At 43.0% G+C, this 13,891-nt stretch overlaps 1 protein-coding gene across 5 annotated transcripts in view; it reads left to right on the forward strand.

The window, feature by feature from the left end:
- Positions 1 to 13,891, forward strand: part of FRMPD4 (FERM and PDZ domain containing 4) — a 486,480-nt gene that overhangs the window by 427,867 nt on the left and 44,722 nt on the right. The window lies entirely within an intron of this gene.

A 13,891-nucleotide genomic window follows, 5' to 3' on the forward strand; every position in this document is an offset into this window, starting at 1 on the left:
ACCTTGTAGAGTGATTTTAAAGATTAGAGACGATGAGGGTCAAGCAGTGGTAAATAATAAATGGAAACTGACATAGCTCTGATGACTTGAACTCAGATGGTTTCCGATGCTCCCTTATCATCTCTCATGGGGACCATACTGATCAGGACACACACCCAGGCAAGAGACAGTGTTATGTGACTTGACAAGGCCTGGGAGAGTCAGACCCGTGAGACTGAATTCCATCCTGGGAGGCTGCCGACCTGGACAGATGTCAAGATCATGCTTTAGAAACCTGCTTTGACAAGCACCACACTCCCAGGCTTCTCCGACTCACGGCTGACAGCAGTTTAGAGCATCCTGTCTGCTCCTGCAGGAGTTATTCTTGGAATGGTGAGCTCAGACAGAAGCTTCGAGAATGTGCAGCATGCATGGTGGTGGGGTGAGGAGAACAATTTTTTAAGTGGCAGTAAAATGAGCCAACTCCATGCCTGGGCGAGACTCTTCTCTGTATCTTCTGGAATGCTCTCCTTCAGGGCTCTGGGGACAGGAATTAATAATAAGAATGACAATCATGTTTTTTTTAATTGAAGTTCAGTCAGTTACAATGTGTCAATTTCTGAGATACAATACAATGTCCCAGTCATGCATGTACATACATATATTCGTTTTCATATTCTCTTTCATTAAAGGTTATTACAAGATACTGAATATAGTTCCCTGTGCTGTACAGAAGAAAATTTTTTAATCTTTTTTTATATATAGTGGCTAATTTGCAAATCTCAGTCTCCCAACAGTCACAGTTTAACAGCAGCAGCAGGCAGCAGCATTTCCGGAGACGTGTGGGTCAGGGCATCCCGCGTCCCTTATCCTGCTCCGTCCTGCCGCTCGTGACCTGTCTGGCCAGTGTGGGGCATGCTGCTTGGTTGTAGCAAGGACCACCCTCCTGCAGGAGGAGTGGATGTGCTTTGATAAATGAAGATTTTTTTATTATTATTATTATTTTTAACTTCTGGCACCTGAGTTCAAAGTATTTTAATTTCTACAGCCTCTGTATCTTCATCTTTAAATGGGAATTGTAACAGTTTATCCCTAAGGTACTTGTAGGAGTACATGAAAAATAGTGGGTATGAAGTGCTTTACCCAGTCCCTAACATACAGTAGGTGTGAAATAAATGATCACCTTTGGCCCCACACGGATCCTGACCATCCCTCATTCCTATGCATATTGAAACCTTGTGCAGCATAGCCTTCCGATAAAAATGGTCCAAGCCCTGTGACTGCAGGTAGCCAAGCAAGCTCCTTCTCTCCTTTCCCAATTTGTTTCTTCTTTTCTTGAAGGAAAAGCAGCAGCTTTCTTCCCACCCGCCCCTGCAGAGCTGTCCATGGATGTTGAAAGGTTGCCATGGACACCAGTAGGGCTGGAAACAGATGGGGGCATCTGGGAAGACTTCAAAGAAGTGATTCCTGGAGAGTGTTCTGAAGAAAGAGGCTGGGGTATCATTTGTTGTTGAAGAGGTCGCAGGAAGTTTTAGGTGAATGACATTGAACAAAACAGCTTGATTCATATAGAGACTCACGAACTAGAAGGGTAAGGAGCTTTGGGTCTCTAGGAGAAACTCATGTAATTTGAGGTCAGGTCCAGTTTCTACATCTTCTGGATGAGAGTACAGATGGCCAGAGGTGAAAGGGGCTTACCCAGATCACTCCCAGCCAGCTAGGGCATCCTCTGCTCAGACACCCGAGTCGCAAGTGAGTCCACAGAATGACAGTCCCAGACAGGAAGGGATTATTTCCTTTGTTCACAGCGTATCCATATAGCCTAGGACAGTCTTTGATGCATCGTAGCAGATTGTCAAACATGTATTTAATGAAGTCCAGTGGTCTTTAGAGCTGAAATATAAATGGAGAGCTACTGGAGGTGTCCCCTCCTGGGAGAAAAAGATTAGGAGTCTTACCTGACTCTGAGATGCAGTTGGAAATCGTCATATTTTGAGAAAGGAACTGGCATGATCAACATAATACCTCAGTAAGATGGTTCACATTGCTTCCAAATAGACCAAGGAGAAAGGAGACAGGAAGCATTCCACCTTTTGATTAAAAAAGTCATTTTTGCCAAATTTGGTTATTGAATGAATTCATTTGTAAAACAGTTGACGTATTGGTTGTCATGAAAGCCATAAGCTTCCCTTTTTTTTTTTTTTTTTGGTGGAAGGGAGGTAATTTGGTATATTTATTCTTAGAGGAAGTACTGGGGACTGAACCCAGGACCTCGTGCATGCTAAGCATGCACTCTACCACTTGAGCAGTACCCTCCCCCCCAAAGCCGTAAGCTTCTTGTTCTCATCTCACCTGGCAAAGTCACCCATCCCCCATGGAGTCCAAGGTAGGAATTTAACTTCTCTGGCTGGGAATTGCAACAAGCTGCCATTCAGCATCGCCTTCTGAAATGGTTAGTTTAAAACAAGAGTTGCACGTAATAGTCTTCGCATGCTAACTGTCCTGGAGGACGCAGTATCAGTGTCCGCCCTTGGGAAGTGGCATTTATAGTTCCCTGGGGAGAATATTCTCAGTCGGTGCTAAAAACCATGATGGAAGTGAAGGCAGCAGCCGTGTCAACAAGATGGAGAGTGTGCTCTTAGCAAAAAGGACATAAAATCTAGATATTTCCCAGGCAAGAGCAAGATGGGGGTGGGGGAAAGTCTCGCGATCACTCCACACAGCTGTGCAGCTGGCTAGATGAAGATTATAAAGCCAAAGCAATGGCCAAGAAGTGCTTCTATCACTTGCTTCTTTATTTTCTCTCCCGTTCCTGCCTCAGTCCCCACTCTCATCCACCCACTAGGATTTTTTTTTTTTTTGGCAGCCTTTAAGGAAAAATAATGAAAAGAAAAAGAACTGAAATTTACATAACACCCTTCTTCCCAGATCCTAAAAGCCATTCACCCATCTATAATTTGTCCTCACAACAATCCTCTAACAGGGCTATTGTTGTGATGATGATGATGATGATGATGATGATGATGATGATGATGATGATGATGATGATGATGATGATTTCCATTTTGCAGTCACATCGCTTACTGCTGAGACTTTTGGCTAACATCTCATTTTTGGAACAATCTTTTGCCCCTCAGCGTATGTATGAAAAAGGTCTCAACTGCCACCCCTGTTTAATTTTATCGTTTAAAAATATATTTAACTCCTCTATTATGAGAGCACTGCAGGACTAGTGAGCAGAAGGTGAAATAAGCACCCAAAGAGAACTGAATCAAACATAAATATCTTCAGAACTGAAAGGGAAGTGGAAAGCAGCTGTCAAGGCAAATTGACTTGAATTGCATAAGAATGTGATTTTTTTTTTTTTTTTAAAGAATTGACTCGGGATATGAACTCCTCTAACAGCTTCAGCTTGGCAGATGACACCACCTGTCTTTTTCGAGTCTCTTCCAGTCTTTCAGGCTCGGAATTTGTGTTGGCTTCAAATTTTTTAATGTTTTGAAGATGTTTCCAGCTCACTGAGTTCCTCTGGTCATCTCACATAACCCATGACAGCAGTGCCTCCGTGGGAATGACCCCGAGATGGCACACGCCTCTTGTATATGCTCTCTTGAATTGTCCCAACAATCAGTTCATTCCATGGCCCACTATCTAATTTTTGTTTGTTTGTTTGTTTTTTGAGGGGGATGGAATTATCTTTATTTATTTTTAATGGAGATCATTATGCAGGACCTCATGCATGCTAAGCATGCACTCTACCACTGAGCTATAACCTCCCCTCTGCCTAATTTATTTTTAACCTGGAGAGATTTCATTTAGCAGACCAGATGGTGAGTCTGACATTTTCCCCCTCTTTCTTCTTCTCTTACTCATATTCAGTGTTATATCAAGTTCTCATTCTTCTCTCCACATAAAACCTGTCCTACTGTTAGATAGGGGCTATATCAGTCAGCTGTTGCTTCGTAACAAATAACAAGATCTCAGTGGCTTAGAACAACAGGCATTTTCTTCTTTTCCATTATAGTTTATTATAAGATATTGAATATATTTCCCAGTAGTATACAGTAGGTCCTTGTTTATTTATTTTATACACAATAGTTTGCATTTGCCAATCCCAAACTCCTAATTTATGCCCCACCCAGTTTCACCTTTGATAACGATATATTTGTGTTTGAGTCTTTTTCTGTTTTGTAAACAAGTTCATTTGTATCGTATTTCAGATTTCACACATAAGTGATATCATTTGGTATTTGTCTTTCTCTTTCTGGCTTACTTCAGTTAGTGTGACAATCTCCAGGTCCAGCCGTGTTGCTAGAAATGGCGTTATTTTATTTTTTTTATGGCTGAGTAGTCTTCCATTTTGTGTGTGTGTGTGTGTATATATACACACATGTAATACAACTGGATTTAAATTTTGTTTTACTTAGTGAATTTCAATTTAAGTAGCCACAGGTTTAGACAGTTCTTTGGATGTTCTGATCCAGCTAGAATGCTCTTGGAAATTTTGATATTAATTCCTCAAATAACACATCCTTGACAATACAGACAGGTGAAAAGAGGGTGAATAGACTGCTTCCGTACCGGAAGCAGGTCGAAGTAGCCTGCAGTGAAGGAAATGACATGAATGAACCCTCTCCTTTCCCGGCTCATCGTGGTGAGTGGTTACCAACTGCTCACCAGGACTTTGAGGCTCCCAATAATTTTAATACAGTTTGTACTACTTAGTTGGGGTGAGTTGAATGTCATTCTGCGCATCCCTCTTGCACCCCTCACTCAGCTGACAAAGCTTTAACCACTTCTTATGTAACTTTAAGACATTCTTCTCCAAACCCTCCTTTGTGAGACATAAAGTGATGGCTTATTCAACATGATGTCTTTCAGTCATCATAGCACTTTCCCACATGCTCTGAAGAATCTATGTTAGATGAGAGCAGATACTGACGGACTGCAACTTGTTCCAATAGCCGGCAGCATAGAAGGAGCTCAGCCAGCCACTAAGAAGAGTACAAGAATAAGGTAAAGGAAGACTATTAGCACTAACAGAATTAAAGAGATACAGATGTCACGAGATCTGAAAGGAATGATGTAGCCACATAAAACAGGGTCTTTGCCTGAACACATGCATCCCCCATGACCTGGTGGTTCTGCTCCTAGGACTATCCCAAACAGCAATGCATACATAGATTCACCAAAAGATGCATACAAGATTATTAATAGCAATACTGTTCTTCACAGCCTCAAGGTGAAACTCACCCAAATGTCCATCAGTGGTAAAGCGGATGAGGAAATTGTGGTACATTCACGAAATGGCACGTGACAACTCGGCCGTATCTCAAACATGATGCTGAGTGAAAGAAGAAAGACAAATGAATAGTTGATGCTATGTGATTAAATTAATAAAAGTTCCAAATGGGGCTCAGACTATTCTGTGGTGTTAGAAGCCCAGATAGTGGTTATCCTTGGTAGGGCGTACATCTGATACAGCCCAGGGTTTCTCCGTCTCAGCACTACTGACATTTGGGGCTGAAAAGTCTCTGTTTTGGGGGCTGTCTTGTGCATTGTAGGATGTTAGCAGCATCCCTGACTTCTTTCCACTAGATGCCAGTAACACCCCCCGACATTGTGACGATCATAAAAGTCTTCAGGCATTGCCAAATGCCCCCTGGGGGGCAAAATCATTCCCCATTGAGAATCACTGCTGTATCCCAAATGCCTCACACCTGCTAAATACTCAGTAAATACTTACTGAAGGAATGAATGAGGCAAGAGCTAGTTAGTAACATACAGGTGTATGAAATAATTTCATTTTTATCTCAGAAGATCCTGCTGCCCTTTGTAAATCTTAAATATAAGTACCAGTTTCATCCATTAATTAAAGAGAAGTAGTTCAAAGGCCAAAGACAATTTTCATTCAGCAAAAAAAATGAATTAAATGGACAAAAAATTTAGGTCAAACCAAAACCAAATATCCTATGCAAACAGAACTCTCTTAGCAGCAGTTTCCAAATTCAGAATACCTAACCTGAAATTTTACTGCAAAGGTTTAAACAATACAAGAAAATAAAGGGCTTGAAATGAGACAGTTTCATTAAAATGTTAATTTTGATCACGGCATCATTTAGATGGATTTTAACCTAATAGCCTCATATTCTTCACAAAGAAAAGCAGAGCCTAAGTCTTAAATGCATTCAGTAAAATGTCAGTTAGACTTTTCAAAGAATTCTGGTCTCTCCCTAGGTTTATATTCAAGTCATTGGGTGTATGGAAGCTATTTAATTCTAAACCTAAAATTACAGTGCAATTTAATCCTCCTTTTACAAATACATATCCCACAATGCACTGCCAGTTGTGCCCTCAAAATTCTTCTTTGTAGTGAAGCATTTTTAGTCCAAGACTCTGATTGGGGCTTGTCCTCTCCCCTAAGTTTGCAGTTCTTTTCCCCTCTACCCCAATCTCCAAAAACCCATTATCAGTGTTACAGTGGTCCTGGTCCCCTTCCAGCAGGTAGCCTGCTTTTCCACACTTCTGCATCTGCGTCTATGACAGATTTTTTTTTTTTTATGTGTGTGTATCCGTGACCGTGTCCTGGGTAGTCATTAGATCGAATACTTTCCCTTCTTTGCTAAGCGAGACATGTTCACTTTCAAAACCATTTGACGCCTTTGATTGCCTGTTTTTTCAAAACATAGTTTTCAGACTCTTTATGGACAGAGGATGTTCCTGTTTTCTACTGCCTCCCAACAGATGTAATGGCTTAATAAAATAATTTCTAATCTCATGAGTCTGTGGGTTGACTGGGCTCCTTCACATGGTTCTCGCTGCAGTCGCTTACGGGGCTTCAGTTAAATGACAGCTAGAGTTACAGCCGTAGAAAGGCTTATTTGGACTGAATATCCAAGGCGCCTTCTTCAGGCATCTGTTGTTGCCCTGACGTAGACAGCTAGCACCACTGCAGCTGGCCGGGCCCCTCTCCCTCTCCCGATGCTGCTTCTCCGCCTGGCGAGCCACCTCTCAACGTGGCGGCCGCAGGGTTGTTGGACGTACACGGCAGTTGGCTTCTCTCAGAGTGAGCATTCCAAGACACCCATGTGGACACTGCCAGGCTTCTAGGATTCTTCTAGCCAAGACCTGGAAGTCGTGCATTGCCACTTCCACAATATCCCATTTGCCAAAAGTAAGTCCAGACTCAAGGGAGAAGGCTCCACAGAGGCGTGAGTACCAAAAGGTGTGGTTTGTTGAGGGCTATTTTTGGAACCTCCATATCCCAGATGGGAAAAGATGAACAGTATGATCGTACAGTCAATACATAAGCTGTGTTGACTAGGCTGACTTAATGTTCCAGCTAGTCATCAGGTCACAAACATCTCAGTAGTCTTTTTCACAGCTCCAGGTTTAGGTAGGAAGGAAAAAATGGAAGGCATCTCAATGGCTTCGTAATACCCTAGGATTGCAGAAAGGTTCCTCTGAGCAAAGAGTCATTAAAGAAATGCTTTTGATCAGCTCTTATTTCCATGAATAGTGACTGTCCTCCAGCAGAGTTGAAAGGCTGAGGTGCACTAGCTTGCAGGAAAGAATGTCTTTCTAATCTCTTTGAAGAACTCTGCAGTTTAGGAAGAAGAAAGACTCTTACGTGTGCATGTATTTACCTTAGAAGTGAGAGTTCAAACACTTTTTCACTGTGCCTTCCCATCTTTCTTTCCAAATAAAAATACTGCACATCAATCTTTAGAGTTAGGTTAGAATGTAATTTTAGAGTTGACAAAATTCTTTCATCTGTAGCCCTAAATTACCTCTTTGCTTTGTCTTTGAAAAGCCTAACCTTTTAGGCTTCATGAATCGATTCCTTGTTTCCATTTGTGAAGTTTAAAATCATATACTTAACTTGTTTGGACCTTTTTCTTTTAAAGCAATACTTTTGAACTTTGACATAAAATATATTCTTTTTACTGTAGTTATTTTGTTTTCATTTTGTTTTGTTCTGTTTTCCCAGTCCCTGAGGAAATCTCCGTATTCTTCACAACTCTGTAAATTTGTATCAATCTCTGAGTTAATTCAGGGAATCTACTGAGTCAGTCTAGAAGGGAAATGTTGCACAGTAGTGCATGCCAATGTGGTCAGATATTGCAATATTAAGATCGTGTACATATAAAGTGGGAAAGCCAGTTAACGAATGGTGCCAAGCTATCCTGCTCTAAGAGAAATCAAACAGCGGCTTTAACTTCATTGGTGAAAGGGATTTTAATACTGAAAGACTCATTAGACTGAGGTTCTTCCTTACATCACTTCGCTTGCTGCAACAGAATCACATCCAATGAAATCTTAAAATGGGCTGTGATGCAAAAGCATGACCTCCAACCACTGATGCTGAGTGTCCCGAGCATGTTTCAAGGGACTCTCCGTCAGAAAAGGATAAGAAAAGGCTATTGTTAAAGGAATGAAAAGAGAGGAATTGAAGGCAGATTTGATAGGAGTGGTTGAGGGTAGATTAGACTGTATTTTCCTCGGCAGGTCAGCACTGTCATACAGGGATTAAAATAGTGTTTGTGACAAATTCAACCATGTAAAAAGTATCGGGCCTGCAATTTGAAATTACTCTTCAAAAGTAGAAAATTCACTTGGCATCTATTATGAAATAATACTTCTCTAAACGTGCTTCTAACTGGGGCTTTTGTAAAGTCTCTAGCTGTTTCAGGCCTTCATAAAAAGAAGTTGTCTGAGTACTTGAATGTGACATCTTTCATTGCCAATTCTAATCTTTCTGTTAAGGCTATTTTTAAATAGCATAGTTTTTTTTTTTTTTCCTCCTAGGATCTTAGGGTTAGGCAATTCTAAGGGACCCAGGACACTACAGAGTTAATTTTTCTTATTTGGCAGGTTATAATTAAATAATTATAGGCGAGAGAAAACAGAAGAAAAACCTATCCCCAGTCCTAATGATAAATAACATATTGGAATCTTTTATTTCAATTCAAATAACTTCATTTACTCATTAAGTGGTGAAATTAAAATCAATATAGGTTATGTTTCAGGCAATTTACAGAGAATTACTACAGACACAAAGCATTTAAATGCCGTGAGTATAATGGACGTATTTTGAAAAATGGTTCCCATTTTCAAATTAACAAGGTATGCCGAGCAATGCTTCTTCCTGACGTTCTTGACAAAAAAACTGTGGGTGAGGTGAAGTCATGGGTAGACACTACTTTTGAGATACTTGTAGGTCACTTGAACCTCTTTGTTGGTGTGGCAGACAGAAACTAAGATGGCCTCCAATGACTCCTGCCTCTTGGTGTTCATAGCTTTGTGTATTCCCTTCTCTTTTACTATGGATGGAGCCTGTGCCTTGCTTCCAACCAACAGAATATGGCAAAGGTGATGGGATGTTATTTCCATGATTATGTTACCTAAGATTATACCTTCCATCTTGCCGAAGGAGACTCTCTTCTTTGCTGGTTTGATGAAGCAAGTTGCCATGTTGGGGAGGCCCATGTGGCAAGGAACTAAGGGTGACCTCTAGCCAAGTGCCAGCAAGAAACTGAGGCCCTTGGTCCAACATCCCCAAAAGTAATTTAATCCTGCCACAAACTCCAAGAGTGTGCTTGGAAGTAGATCCTTCCCAAGTGAGTTTTCAGATGAGGCCTCAGCCCTGAATAGCACTTTGATGGCTCTCATCAGAGACCTTGAAAAAGATGACCAAGTGAAGTTATACTCATATGTGTGACTCATAGAAACTATGAGATAATAAATGTGTGTAGCTCTAAGTCACTAGGGTTTTGGTAATTTGTTATGTAGCACTAGATAACTAATAAAGCTAGTATCTGTGGTAGGACAGAACAGCGAGCCCCTAAAGATGTCCACATCCTAATTCCCAGAGCCTATGTCTCTGCAAGTGTGACTCAGTTAAGGCTGGAGCAATTTTCCTAGACTATTCAAGTGAACCCAATGTAATCACAAGGGCCCTTATAAGTGAGAGAGTCAGGAGAGATAGGGAGAAATTTCAGGATGCTGCATTGCTGGTTTTGAACATGGAGGAAGGGGCCATGAACCAAGGAATACAGGAAGCCTTCAGAATCTGGAAAAGTTTCCAGGATGCAGTGCAGCCCTACTGACACCTTGATTATAGCGTAGTGAGGCCCATCTCAGACTCTCGACCTCTAGACTTGTAAGATGATAAATTTGTGGTGTTTCAAACCACGGAGTTGTGGTAATTTATTACAGCAGCAGTGGGAAGCTAACGCAGTCTCTCTGTTCATTTTGTTAGCATCTAAGATGAGTAACGAGTACCTTCTCCAGGGGCTTGTCTGCTCCTAACAAGACTGCCCTGGAGCTGTGAATATTTGCTTCTTTTTCCAGAAGTGAACAAATAAAGATGGTGCCATTGAGCACTGCTCTAGGGGAAATGAGCGTTCCCCCCCACCCCCAGCCTGGTGGGTCCGTCCGTTCTCCTGCCCACCCGACTACCTCATACCCCTTATTCTTGCATTTACCTTTTTACGTTTCTTCTTCAGGTTCTGAGCACTCACTGTCTTAGTCAGGGATTGTTTGGGCTCAGATAATCTGATCTATTCAAGTCAGTTTAAGTAAAGAGAAATTAGGGATAAGTGTGGTCTCCGAGGGTGGAATCGTAAAGCAACTGTGTTCTTTACCCCACTGCCTGTTCCTAACAGCTCTCCAGGGCCAGGCCTGCCTTAGCCTGCAATAAAATCTCAGGCAGGCTCCAGAAAGGTATTAAGCATGTTCAGAAAAAATTCTCCAGTCACTTGTACACTTGTAATCACAACAACTTGTCATCTATAATTAAAATGTTCAGTTGTCGTGTAATAATCAAAACTGCCAGCCCCAAATAACTTCTTCCTTGCCCTTATTTCTGGCCTGGGAAGCCTACAGCGGGTCAGGGGGCATTCTCCAACATCCTTCTCTAGCTTTGGCTCCTTCCACATTCAAATGAGGCCTGGACAGTGAGGTAAAAAGCAGGAAGGTCCTCACTTGATCGGCACCAATGTGGTCCAACACTGGTTTCCTCTATCCGTGGAAGACCATGAAGGTTGACTCTTTGCCTTGTGGGTACTTCTAGAAAAGTCTTCTGTTGAGTTGCTCTACCTGCAGTTCCCTTGATTCAGATAGTACCCAACGGCTGGCTTTGTCCAACGCTGCTTAGTCTCTTCATCTTTCTACTGCGGTCCTCTTGCCCCAGAAGGAGCTCAGCTGAGCAAGACCCAGGGCGCCATTCCTACTGCATCTTCCATATATCGTCCACAGGAATTGCACCCTCTGGGCTGGCCTCATTGGAAGGGTAGTTATTTTGCAAATGTAGCCTCTCCTCCTTGGGATTGTGCTGCTTCTACTGGCCTCTCTGTGTTTTTTTAAAAAAATTAAGTCATGAGTGAGACCCTGAGATGAATAAGGGGTTAAAGATCCCAAACTCTGGTTTTTAATACCTCCTTTGAAAGTCCTGCCGCACCCTGTTTTGGCATGTAGGGGTTATTGGCATGAGGCCTTAGCTGAGTCCACCTCAATCATCTTAGCATCCCGTAACAGATGAACATGTATGGCTTTGATCTTTTTTTCCTTCTAGGGTTGGAATCCTAAGGGACCCAAAGCATTGTGGACTTAATTCTTCTTGTCTGGCAGGTGATAATTAAGTACTTAGAGATGAGAGCAAACAGAAATAAAAGCCATTCCCAGAGCTGATGATAGATCACATCCTGAGATCATTTACATCAATGATTTTATTTCTAACAGAATGCTGGCCAGCCAGGCCTGCTCAGGGGACCACTGACATCTGTAACCTTTCCTCTTAGTCAGTCATGAATGTGACTGAGCCCCCAGCTCTCTTCGTCTGGGTGTCGTAGTTCTGATTCTGGAGAGAGGACGTCCGGTGGACTACTTCCAACACTCAGCTTCAACCAGCTCTGCCCAGAGGATGAAGTCCGGGCCCGTTAGACTTGGGTAGAGCAGACCAGGCAGGAAAAACGGGCCCACACCACGGCTGCCACACATGAAGTCTTCCGTCAGCGGGGCTCCATCACAGTTCTTGTCTGCTGACTGGTTTTTCTTTGCTATGAACAAGGGAAACTTGAAAGCTGAAAAGCAGTACTTCGCTTCTATTTGTGTTGCTTTCTGAGTATTTGTTCCTCTTGTGGAGAAGTCCACAGGGGAAATGGTGGGAGTCCAGGGGCTGTGTAAACCCACCCAGGTGGCCCCAAGAGCTGGGAGGCTGGTTCTCCATCGTCTTGGTGAGCAAATTCAGGATCACTCTAGACATCTCCAAGAGCCCCTCCCCTTACACAGTTTGTAAGTGTGTTGACATATGACTACCCCAGATTTCTTCATCCTATTTCAAATTATAAATTTTTTTAAAAAATCACAGGTGCAGAGTTGGATTAATCAAACTCATAAATTCATGCTATAAATGATCATCATCAGAGACCCATGCAAGGCCCCTGTCTGGTTTTATTTGTTTATGCTCACCCCCCCCCCCCACTCCCATCTCCCCCGAGAGCAAACCGTTCTAGTATGTTTCCTATGTATCCTGTCATGTTTGGTTACATTCTTCCAAATGCGTGTTGCTGTTTTGTGGACATGTGTTTTGAGCTTTTGTAAATGGTGTTAAGTTCAGTATCTCATCCTGTCTCTGACACTGCGTGTTAAGTTTCACCCAACATGCACACCTCAGCCCCTGATTCTCCTGCCGCATCATTCCGCTGTCCGCACCTTCACACACCCACCCCCCGAGCGGTGGACGCCCTCCTGGCCTCCAGTGCTTCCACTACAGGGGGCATCCTCACTCACGTTCCCTGAAAGGCTAGTGGCAGAATTCCTTTGATATAAACTGGAGTGGAATGGTTGGGTCATAGTGCTTGTAACACTGAAGTCTGCCTGAGGGTGCCAGGTTGCCCCCCGGAACTGCTACCCCTGTCTACACGGCCAGCAGCAGTGCATGATCGTTCATCTTATCCACTGACTTATCATTTGACTACACTGTTGCTCTGTTACTCCATCCAGCGGGAGTACTGGCTGCCACTCCAGTTATTAGGGTCTTCTGCCAACCCTTGGCAACCAGGACCCCATGGAAGCTGACAGGCCACTGTCAGTAGGGTATTCTCCTCCCCACCATCACCATCAGCCTTAAATATTCTGATTTTTCTTCCGATTCTTGAGTTCAAGTCCTCCTTTCCCTCTCCATTGATTCCTCGCCTTTCCCCTCCCACTGCCTCCCTCAGGGCCCACGCCCACTGCTTCTGGGGGCACATCAGCAGCACATGGTCCACCCCAGGCAATGGGCTCACAGTCCGGGGCAGACGAGCACATCATGCTAGAAAGGCAGTTCATAGTGGCTTCTCCAAGGGAACAGCACTACAACACATCCCCTTCGCGTGACTCATCGGGGCGGGAAACCACAAATGCAGGTAATTAATTACCACCTTAAGTGAAGAAGTCAGCCCCTCCACACAGCGGCAGCTAACCTCTCTTCTACTCAGGGTAAAAAAAGGAACAAAGGAAGGAAGGAAGAAAAACTGTTATAACCCATAATGCGATTTTTCCCCAGGGGTTTGAGTTGTTTGAAAGGTTTGGGTTACTGGGGGGAAATTAAATAAACCATTATATTACATTGTGCTGCTCTTAGCTACAAAGTGTTCCCTGTGGGGAGCATTGTTTCCCAGTGAGCACCGGTTTGAAACGTTGGTCTGCCCAAGGTCCTAGGTGATGTTGTTACAGCCTTTGAAAGCCACACAGTGTGGGAAGTCACGTTTGCTGGGATGCTGTTTTTACCTAAGAAACCTCCAGTGACCTTTTTCTTTCATGATGCTGACCCTAAGAAGATAATGATCGGGGGAGGGTACAGCTCAGTGGTAGAGCACGTGCTTAGTGCGCACAAGGTCCTGGGTTCAATCCTCAGTACCTCCACTAA

Source organism: Camelus ferus, chromosome X, assembly GCF_009834535.1.
Source record: "Camelus ferus isolate YT-003-E chromosome X, BCGSAC_Cfer_1.0, whole genome shotgun sequence".
Taxonomy (NCBI): Eukaryota; Metazoa; Chordata; class Mammalia; order Artiodactyla; family Camelidae; genus Camelus; species Camelus ferus.